The sequence below is a fragment of the Plecotus auritus genome, assembly GCF_963455305.1.
Source record: "Plecotus auritus genome assembly, chromosome: 5".
Classification (NCBI taxonomy): domain Eukaryota; kingdom Metazoa; phylum Chordata; class Mammalia; order Chiroptera; family Vespertilionidae; genus Plecotus; species Plecotus auritus.
This window is the reverse complement of record NC_137776.1, coordinates 81,738,046-81,748,373: the sequence shown is the minus strand read 5'-3', so window position 1 is coordinate 81,748,373 and position 10,328 is coordinate 81,738,046. Positions and strand designations below refer to the sequence as shown.

The 10,328-nt window shown below is 43.6% G+C and overlaps 1 pseudogene across 1 annotated transcript; it reads left to right on the top strand.

Moving 5' to 3' along the window:
* The first annotated feature begins 6,788 nt into the window (after positions 1 to 6,788).
* LOC308248245 (heat shock protein HSP 90-alpha-like) lies at positions 6,789 to 8,981 on the top strand (annotated as a pseudogene). The gene has a single exon. The product of its transcript is annotated as a heat shock protein HSP 90-alpha-like (transcript).
* The last annotated feature ends 1,347 nt before the right edge of the window (positions 8,982 to 10,328 follow it).

Below are 10,328 nucleotides of genomic sequence, written 5' to 3'. Positions count from 1 at the left end.
TTGGCTCTGCTCCAGGCTACAAAGTTTCAATTGTAGAAGATAAATAAACCCCAGATACCAGGGCCTCCACTTGGGTTGCCAAGGGGCGTGGCTGGCCTGCAAACCACCACAGGCCCCTAGCCCAGGCCACCCCACGCCCCAAGGGAACCCCCACCCTGATCCAGGACACCCTTCAGGGCAAACCAGCTGGCCCCCACCCGTGCACCAGGCCTCTATCCTATCTAATAAAAGAGTAATATGCAGATTGACCATCACTCCAACACACAAGATGGCTGCCCCCATGTGGTCAAAGATCCTGCCACAATGTGGACACAAGATGGCCACCACAAGATGGCCAGCAGGGGAGGGCAGTTAGGGGTGACCAAGCCGGCAGAGGAGGGAAGTTGGGGGCGACCAGGCCTGCAGGGAAAGGCAGTTGGGAGGAACCCAGGCCTTCAGGGGAGAGCAGTTAGGGGTGACCAGGCCTGCAGGGGAGGGCAGTTAGGAGCAAACAGGCTGGCAGGGGAGCAGTTAGGCATCAATCAGGCTGGCAGGGGAGTGGTTAGGGGGTGATCAGGCTGGCAGGCAGAAGCGGTTAGGGGCAATCAGGAAGGCAGGCAGGTGAGCAGTTGGGAGCCAGCAGTCCTGGATTGTGAGAGGGATCCCAGATTGGAGAGGGTGAAGGCTGGGCTGAGGGACACCCCCTTCCCCCGTGCATGAATTTCGTGCACCGGGCCTCTAGTACTCTATAATCTTAAGAGTGGTAAAAACTTACTAGAATAAAAAATGTTAAAATATTGGTTTTCTGAGTGTCTGAGTTATGGATTATTTTCATTCTCTGCTTCTCTATATTTTTCAAGTTTTCTATAGTACATGTGTGACATATCTATTGTCTGGGGGGGAAAGGTGTTTCTTTCAAAAAACAGTTTCCTCTCCCCAGGAGAGTCAGTGTACTTTCTCATCAGTGAGTTAACAATGTCATCATTTGCTTTTTTATAAGGACTCCACCTCAGGTGACCCCACCCCCACCCTGTTGGCCCAGAGACAGTAACATTCCCCTTCTTTAAATGCATTTTCATGGTGTAAAATGACCTTCAAGATTCTGTGTCGCATTCTTCCTGGATGATTAGCACAAAAGCAACAGCACCTGGGTCAGGGTGTCTTGTCTCTCAGGCAGCATGCCCATGGGTATCATTGGTTTTCTCAAGAGCAGCATCTTAGTTTCCTATCCTGAGATAGCAAATCACCATAACCTGGTGGCTTAAAACAACTCAGACTTATTATCTCACAGTTCTGGAGGTCAGGAATCCAAGATGGTTCTCTCTGGGCCAAATATCAAAGCATCACCTGGCCTGAGATCCAGCTGGACATTCTAGAGGAGACTGTTACTTTGCCTTTTCCAGCTTCTCGAAGCCGCTGTATTCATGGCCCCTTTCTCTGTCTTCAAAACCAGCAGCTTAGCATCTTCAACCCTCTCTCTGCTTCCGTTCTCACATCACCTTCTCTTGTCTGACTCTCCTGCCTCTGTCTTCGTAAGTATCCTTGTGATTACAGTGGGCCCACCCAGATGATCCAGGGTAGTGCTCTACCTCAATGTCCTTAACATAATAGCATCTGAAAGTCCCTTTGCCATATAAGTAACATAGTCACAGGTTCTGGGGATTAGGACACGGATATCTTTAGAGGGACCCTTATTCTACCACCACCAGGTTTGACAGAACAGCCTGAAACTGGGAGCATCTCTCTTGCATACAGAGTGGTCTGAAACTGCAGTGCCAGTTAGCCCTCCCGAATGTGTACAGACCCCTGATTTTCCACTAGGGGGCAACATCCATTAGTAACAGGGTCTGTAACTCAGTGGTTGGTGCTGGCCAAAGGTTCGCCAACGGAAGAGATGGTTCCTAGCTTCTACAGCATCACAACCTGCACACAAGGTGCAAACACAGCCCCAAGTAGATGCTAGAGGACCAGCGGTTGCCATCACGACTCCTTTCTATGCTGGTCGCCTAGGCGATTGTTATGTTGAAGGCAAATGAGCCAAAGAAGAGAGATCATGAGCTCAAAAAATTCAGAGGTTAACAACAATAATGAAAACCTTTTTAGCTATGCACGAATTTGCTGTGAAAATTTTTTTAAAAATCAGAGATTATTCTAACTTGCTTTTTTTTTATTTTAGAACTTTAAAAATTCCTACAGTAATGCCACATTGAAAAAAATTAGAAAATAGAGTTAATTAAAAAGCTATGATAAAAATATTGTTTTTATGTCACATTCAAAGCTGAATATGAAACAACTAAGGGTCCGTTTTATTTTTGAAAGCCCTTTTACAGAGTGTGGATTTAGAAAATTAAAATTCACTTAAACAACTAAATTAAACTTCAAAGCAGTAAGAACATTTGGTTATTTAACGATCCTCACACCTTCTGTTTGGGTTTATTTGCTTAAACTCAATAGTGTGCTATTTTTAAAAGATTAATTTCACTGAATTAATTAATTTGGAGTCGCAGTTTTCTCCAGGCCGCTCCCCCCGCAGCTTTGCTTCTGTAGCCTCCCGTGTTTCCCCACCTTCCTTCAAAGCTGATGAAATAAAATGCCAGCATTCATGAGCCTTTTCACCTAATTCCTCATTGTGGACAATAAAGTAAAGAAATCTGATTCTTTTCCGTCTGTCTCTTCATTTCCTTTCGGCTTTTTCTTCTCAAGATATTATCCTGCCTGAAATAGTCCAGCTTCCGCCCCATTTGCTAAATTTCTGCCCATCCCCTCAAAGCTCAGCTTCATCACTGCCTCTTCCCGGCAGCCTTGGGGAGCCACACAGGCCAAGGCCGACTCTCCCTGCTCTGAGTTTCTCCAGACTTGATGAGCTACCCCAAGTCTGACACTTAATCACCAATGTTCTTGCCAAGCATTTTCATGTAGGCTGGTGTTATTTTACTCATCTTTTACGCCTAAGGGGGCCTCAGCTCGGAGAGGTTAGGCCACTGTCCCAGAGTCACACAGGACACTCAGGAGCGACTGGACACTCCAGCCAAGTCTCCAGACCCTTTCCCAGTGCCTGAGTCCCCGCCCCAGGCTGCCTCTTGTGTCATCATATTGCCCAAAGCAGGTCTTTTAATGTGATAATGGGATTACCCTTTCAAATATTTGTATCTTTCCATCCTAGACATTATAAACTGCTTGAAGGTGATCATATTTCTTCATGCAAAATACAGCAAACATATATTGAGCTCTTACTCTTTGCCAGGTACTGTGTCAAGTGATAAAAATGGAAGGGTAAATTAAGATAATCCCTACCCTTAAAATTCTTAGTCGGGTGCAGACAGAACAGAGAAGTATACCACAATGACACCTCAGTGTGAAAAGTGTCCGAATGCAGGACAATGCAGGGGGGTCAGGCAGCCTGGGGTCAGGAAGGTCTCTCCAAAGGAAAAATCCTCCAACTGAGACTGAAAGGCGAGAAAAGCAGAGGAAGGGGGAATTCGCCATGAGCCAGGTGTCACTCAGGTATCACCTCGTTCAATCCTCCCAGCAACCCTAGCAAAGATGTGGGGAGGGCAGAGGATAGCAGATAGTTATAATCCATTTACTGCTTCGCCATCCACTATGAACACCAACAAACTCCTATACAGTACTTCTTATGTGCTGGCGCTATTCCAAATACTTCACTTATGTTACTTTAATGGTTGCAACAACCTTTCAGGGTGAGTAATAGGATTGTCCTTATTTTACAAATCAGTAGAGTAAGCACAGAAAGGTTAAGTAACTTTTCCACAGTCACACAGTAACTGGATTTAAACCAGGCAGTCTAGCTCCAGAGTCTGTGCTCATAACCACCACATTATGCCAACTCTACCAGACTATTTCTTCATCCCTTGAATATTTATATTGGCAAAAGTATTGCATATTCTTACTAAAGATGCCAACAATTAAAAACTGTGCAAAGTGTCATTTTTTTATACTTCACCTGATATAATCTCCAGTATTTGGGATGAATTTTGAAGCTAAATATTATTATTGCCATTTTACATATGGGAAAAATGAGTCTTAGAAATGTTAAGTAATTTGCCTGGGGTCACAGAGTTGAAATTCTGGGATTCAGAACTAAATCTTTCTAGCTCTACCATCTGTTTGGGAACTGCCAAGCACGCTGGAGAGAGTGGAGAGGAGCCCAAGCTGATGACCAGCATGTTCTCGCAGGCACAATCAAGGTGGGCTGCACATGCCAGGCTGATAAAATCCGCTCTTCTTGGTGATGCACAAGGGGGAGGGGACATGATCCTATTGGGCTTTTCTTGTTGGTGATGTGCAAGGCGGAGGGGACATGATCCTATTGGGCTTTTGGCGAGAGCATGAGAATGTGGAGACTGGAATGTCAGAAACCAGAATCTGGATCAAGGCAGTGGTAAGAATAGACCGACACTCATGATCTTAGTGGAATGGAGCAATGGAACTTGATGACAGTGAGGGGAGGCTCTCCAAAAGGAAAGCTTGGACAGAGATCTGAAAAATGAGGAAGGGACACGCATCACTGTGAGAGGGAATAGCATGCACAAAGCCGTCGGAAGGAAGGGGGCAGGATGCTTGCAGGGAGCTGTTGGTAAGAACCTACACTAATAAAAGAGAACCATGCAAATTGACCATCACTCCGCTATGCCCATCAGCCAATCAGGAGGGAATATGCAAATTAGAAGGACAAAGATGGCGGCTGCCCAGAGACAGCAGACTCTGGCTGGAGCCTGCAGCAAAGATGAAAAAGGCAGACTCGGGCCAGAGTGAAGGCCTGTGTCCCGGGTGCCAGAGGAAAACCGGTGCTGGAAGCCAAGGGAAGGAAGGCCTATTGCACGAATCTCTTCATGCAATGGGCCTCTAGTGTGAAATAATAGTTTTTTGAGAGGCAATTTGGCAGTTGGTGTAAGAATGTTCAATGTTCATACTTTTCAACCCAGTAAACCTCTTTCAGGTTTCCATCATAGAGAAACTACTTGCATGTGGGCACATCAACCCATTGAAGACAGCAGTGTTAAAAGAAAACTCTGGAAACAGCCTAAGTGCCCATGTATGAGGAAATGGTGAAATAAAGAATAGAACATCATCTTACAAAACACCAGACAGCAATTAAAAGGAATGAAGTAGACATAGATATGTAGCTTGGAAATATCTAGAAGACGTAGTGGTTAAAGAGAAAAAGAAGATTATTGGCAAGTCTATTCCAAAAGCATCCCAGATCCATCACCCTCTAGTTTGGCCCCTGGCATTGGCAATCCTTCCTTGGCATGGGGCATTTGCTTTCAGAAAACTAAAGTGGAAAGCTCTTTCTTAGGACACTTTCACTGTGTTCATGACTGGTCAGACTGAGGAAATAGTCCATTGAAGTATATGTTAGGGGCACCTGACATTGTATTGATTTTCTGTTATTAAATCTGGATTTCTCTCGAGGCACCAAGGTAAGCTTGATTAACGTTCTCTTTCAAATGATCCCCGAGTGGCAGCTTTCTTGCCTGTAATTCAAAGTCTAGTGCAGCTCTTGTCAAACGGTTGCCAGGAGATAGAAGAGCCACCTCCCTATCTCCCTGCCATGGCAACATGCCGTTACTTCCTAATCCATCTTCTTTCTGTGGAAGTCTAGGTTTCTGAGAGTGGGGTGCAACCCTTGATTAGCTAATCTGGCAGAGAGAAAAGAACCTTCTAACCTTCCTTTGCTCAGAGACCTCCTTATGTGGTCTATGATCTTGCCCTATAGCTGCCATCATTCTTTTTTATTCTCTCACAGCTTCAGTGAGACACTTCTGGAAGCAGAAATAAACTTTTTTTTTAAATATATTTTATTGATATTTTACAGAGAGGAAGGGAGAGGGATAGAGAGCTAGAAACATCGATGAGAGAGAAACATCGATCAGCTGCCTCCTGCACACTCCCCACTGGGGATATGCCTGCAACCAAGGTACATGCCCTTGACCGGAATCGAACCCGGGACCCTTCAGTCCGCAGGCCGACGCTCTATCCACTGAGCCAAACCGGTTTCGGCGCAGAAATAAACTTTGAACCCTTAAAAGTACAATATTTCAACCTGGCCAGGTGGTTCAGTTGGTTGGAGCATTGTACTGTACACTAAAAGGTTGCAGGTTTGATTCCCAGTCAGAGCACATGCCTGGGTTGTGAGCTCGATTCCCAGAGTGGGGCATGCAGGAGGCAGCTGATCAATGATTCTCTCTCATCATTGATGTTTCTTTCTCTCTCTCCCTCTTCCTTCCTCTCGTAAATCAATAAAATATATTTTCAAGAATAAAAAGAGATATCATCAAAATTATTTCCAGTTTATTAAAAATTCATATGTCCAGGCTCTGACTCAGAAATTCTGATTCAGTAGTCCTGGAGTGAGGACCAGAAATTCCCATTTTTTGAAAACTTCCCAGTAAGTCTGATGTCATGTGAAATGTGATGAATATGTAAGTGCTCTTTTGTGTTCTTTTTTCCTTTTTAACAAAGAAGGAATGCTTGTTGTATACACATCTAGGACTTGTAATCTCATGTCCATAAATCTAAAGAGAGATAAAATGCCATAAGGAAAGATGAAAAGGAAAGAGCTCCTTCCTATGCTCTGACTGCATTTCTGGAGTGACTGATCATAATGGCTAGAGCGTGGTCCAGATACACCAAGGCTATGGGTTCGATCCCCACCAGTGCACATACAGGAATCAACCAATAATTGCATAAATAAGTGGAACAACAAATTGATGTCTCTGTCTCTCTCTATCTATCTATCTCCCCCACCCCATTCCTCTTTCTTTAAAATCAATTTTTAAAAAGATATGCATCCTCATGCTACGTTGCTGCAGAGCCTTTTCAGACCCGTGGAGGAAGAGGAAGTGGAGACATTTGCCTTCCAGGCAGAATTGCCCAGTTGATGTCACTGATCATCAATACTTTCTACTCAAATAAAGAGATCTTTCTGGAGAGCTTATTTCAAACTCATTCGATGCTCTGGACAAGATCAGATATGAAAGTTTGACAGTTCCCAGGAAACTAGACTCTGGGAAAGAGCTGCACATTAATCTCATTCCAAAGAAGCAAGAGCGAAACCTCACTATTGTGGATACTGAAATTGGAATGACCAAGGCTGATTTGATCAATAACCTGGGTACTAAAGTCAAGTCCGGGACCAAAGCATTCATGGAAGCTTTGCAGGCTGGTGTTGATATCTCTCTGATTGGCCAATTTGGTGTCGGGTTCTATTCAGCCTATTTGGTTGCTGAGAAAATGACTATGGTCACCAAACATAATGATGATGAGCAGTATGCCTGGGAGTCGTCTGCAGGAGGACCCTTCACAGTTAGGACTGACATAGGGGAACCCACAGGTTGTGGAACAAAGGTTATCCTGCACCTGAAAGAGGACCAGATGGAGTACTTGGAGGAGAGATGGATCAAAAAGATTGTGAAGAAACACTCTAAATTTATTGGCTATCTCATTACTCTTTTTGTGGAAAAGAAACATGATAAAGAAGCCTGTGATGATGAGGCTGAAGAAAAGGAAGAGAAAGAAAAAGAAGAAAAGGAGTCCAAAGACAAGCCTGAATTCGAAGATGTAGGTTCTGACAAAGGGGAAGACGAAAAGAAGGATGGTGACAAAAAGAAGAAAAAGATCAAGGAGAAGTACATCGATCGAGAAGAACTGAACAAAACAAAGCCAAATTGGACAAGAAATCCTGATGACATTACTAATAAATAATATGGGGAATTCTACAGGAGTCTGACTAATGACTGGGAGGATCACTTGGCAGTGAAGCACTTTTCAGTTGAAGGACAGTTGAAATTCAGAGCCCTTCTTTTTGTCCCAAGATGCGCTCCCTTCGACCTGTTTGAAAACAGAAAGAAAAAGAACAACATTAAGTTGTATGTTTGCAGAGTTTCATCATGGATAACTGTGAGGAGCTGATCCCTGAATACCTGAACTTCATTAGAGGTGTGGTGGACTCTGAGGATCTCCCTCTAAATATTTCCCAGGAGTTGTTGCAACAAAGCAAAATTATGAAAGTTAACAGAAAGAATTTAGTCAAAAAATGCTTAGAACTCTTCACTGAACTGGCAGAAGATAAGGAGAACTACAAAAAATTTTGTGAGCAGTTCTCTAAAAATATTAAGCTTGGAATTCACGAAGATTCTCAAAATTGGAAGAAGCTCTCAGAGCTGTTAAGATACTACACATCTGCTTCTGGTAATGAGATGGCCTCCCTCAAGGACTACTGCACCAGAATGAAGGAGAACCAGAAGAATATCTACTACATCACAGGTGAGACCAAGGACCAGGTCGCTAGCTCAACCTTCATAGAGTATTTTCCGAAGCACGGCCTAGAAGTGATCTATATGATTGACCCTGTTGATGGGTACTGTGTACAGTAGCTAAAGGAGTTTGAGGGGAAGACTTTGGTGTTAGTCCCCAAAGAGGGCTTGGAACTTTCAGAAGACGAAGAAGAGAAAAAGAAACAGGAAGAGAATAAAACCAAGTTTGAAAACCCGTGCAAAATCATGAAGGACATCTTAGAGAAAAAAGTAGAAAAGGTAGTCGTATCAAACTGATTGGTGACATTCCCATGCTGCATTGTCACAAGCACATATGGCTGGACAGCAAACATGGAGAGAATCATGAAGGCTCAAGCCCTGAGAGACAACTCAACAATGGGTTACATGGCAGCAAAGAAACACCTGGAGATAAACCCAGACCATTCCATCATCGAGACCTTAAGGCAGAAGGCGAAGGCAGACAAGAATGATAATTCTGTGAAGGATCTGGTCATCCTGCTCTATGAGACCACGCTCCTGTCCTCTGGCTTCAGTCGGGAAGACCCCCAGACACACGCTAACAGGATCTACAGGATGATCAAACTTGGTCTTGGTATCGATGAAGATGATCCCCCTGCTGACGAGAGCAGTGCTGCTGTGACCAAAGAGATGCCACCCCTGGAAGAAGACAATGACACCTCACGCATGGAGGAAGTAGACTAAGCTCACCTGGAGAATACCTGCACACATGTTCAATACTTTACCTTTATTCTCTTGGATAACATATTTTCAAGGACTTTTTTCTTTATTTTTGTTAACATTTTTAAAATATGTTTGGCATGGCAACTACTTAAAGGGAAGACCGGGTTCCTTTCCCCTCTACCTGTATGAGACTGTGATACTTCAGGCACTGCAGCCGAGCTCCTTTTTCTTTCCTCGTTCCATGTTGGCCTGTTTTAACAGAATGGGGTTATGTTTGTTGTAAGATACGTGTAGCCTAATGTTAGTTAGCTTTGTAGTCTGAAGTGTTTATCTCTCAAGCAGATTCCCAAGTAGACCAAATCTTTTGTTGCTAAAGTGTTCTGAGATGTGTGGTTAAAACAACCTTCATCTCCTAAGATCTACTTTTTGAGCCTAACATCCCCTGTAGTTATCAACTGCATGTTCGGCCTCCAGAAGTTAGTATTCTAAGCTGACCAACACGATGGTAGTAACTATCCATAGAGTTTGTCTCCAAAGAAAAGGATTGTTTAGCATAGCAGAAATATAAGCTACCTAGGCATGTTGTAAAGCTGCTTGAAAGTAACTCAGAGCAAGTTTTGTGAATAGATGTGTAGTGCTGTAGTCACATTCTGCTTTAAAAGGTCATGGCAAATACAGACAAATTAAAAAGAAAAAAAAAGATATGCATCCTTCAGTATGCAGAAGTTCTTTATGCAGACATCCCATTTTGACACAGAACATTAAAAAGATAGAGTCAAGCATTAAGATTAATTAAATCAATAATTTCTACTGCTTCTTCAAGGATATTCTTATGTTAAACTGGTATTTTTTGTTTTGTTTTGTTTTGTTTTTAAAAAGATTTTTAATTTATTTTTAGAGAGAGAGGAAGGGAGAGAGAGAGAAACATCTATGTGAGAAACATTGATTGGCTGCTTCTGCACACCCCCTACTGGGGATCGAGCCCGCAATCCAAGCATGTGCCCTGACCAGGAATTGAACCAGCATCCCTTTGGTGCACTGAACAATGCCAACCAACTGAGCCACACTGGCCAGGGCACTGGCTTTCCCCCCCGCCCACCCCCGCTTTTTTTTAACTGCAAATGTGTAACAGGTTCTGTGCCATTGCCTTGAATCCTGCTAAGGCATCAGAAGTTTTACCCATCATTGCTTTGACACTACCAACGCAAATGTCAGCACAATGAAAAAGGCAAACAATATTTTGAAACAATTATTTAAATAGTTTTGATGTGCACTGCTGTGTGATCTTTCTCCAGTTAATGTCGGCTGCTGGGGAGGCAAGTAGTTGGATATAACCAAGGCTGAGGTTCTGCCAGTCAGGTACAAGAG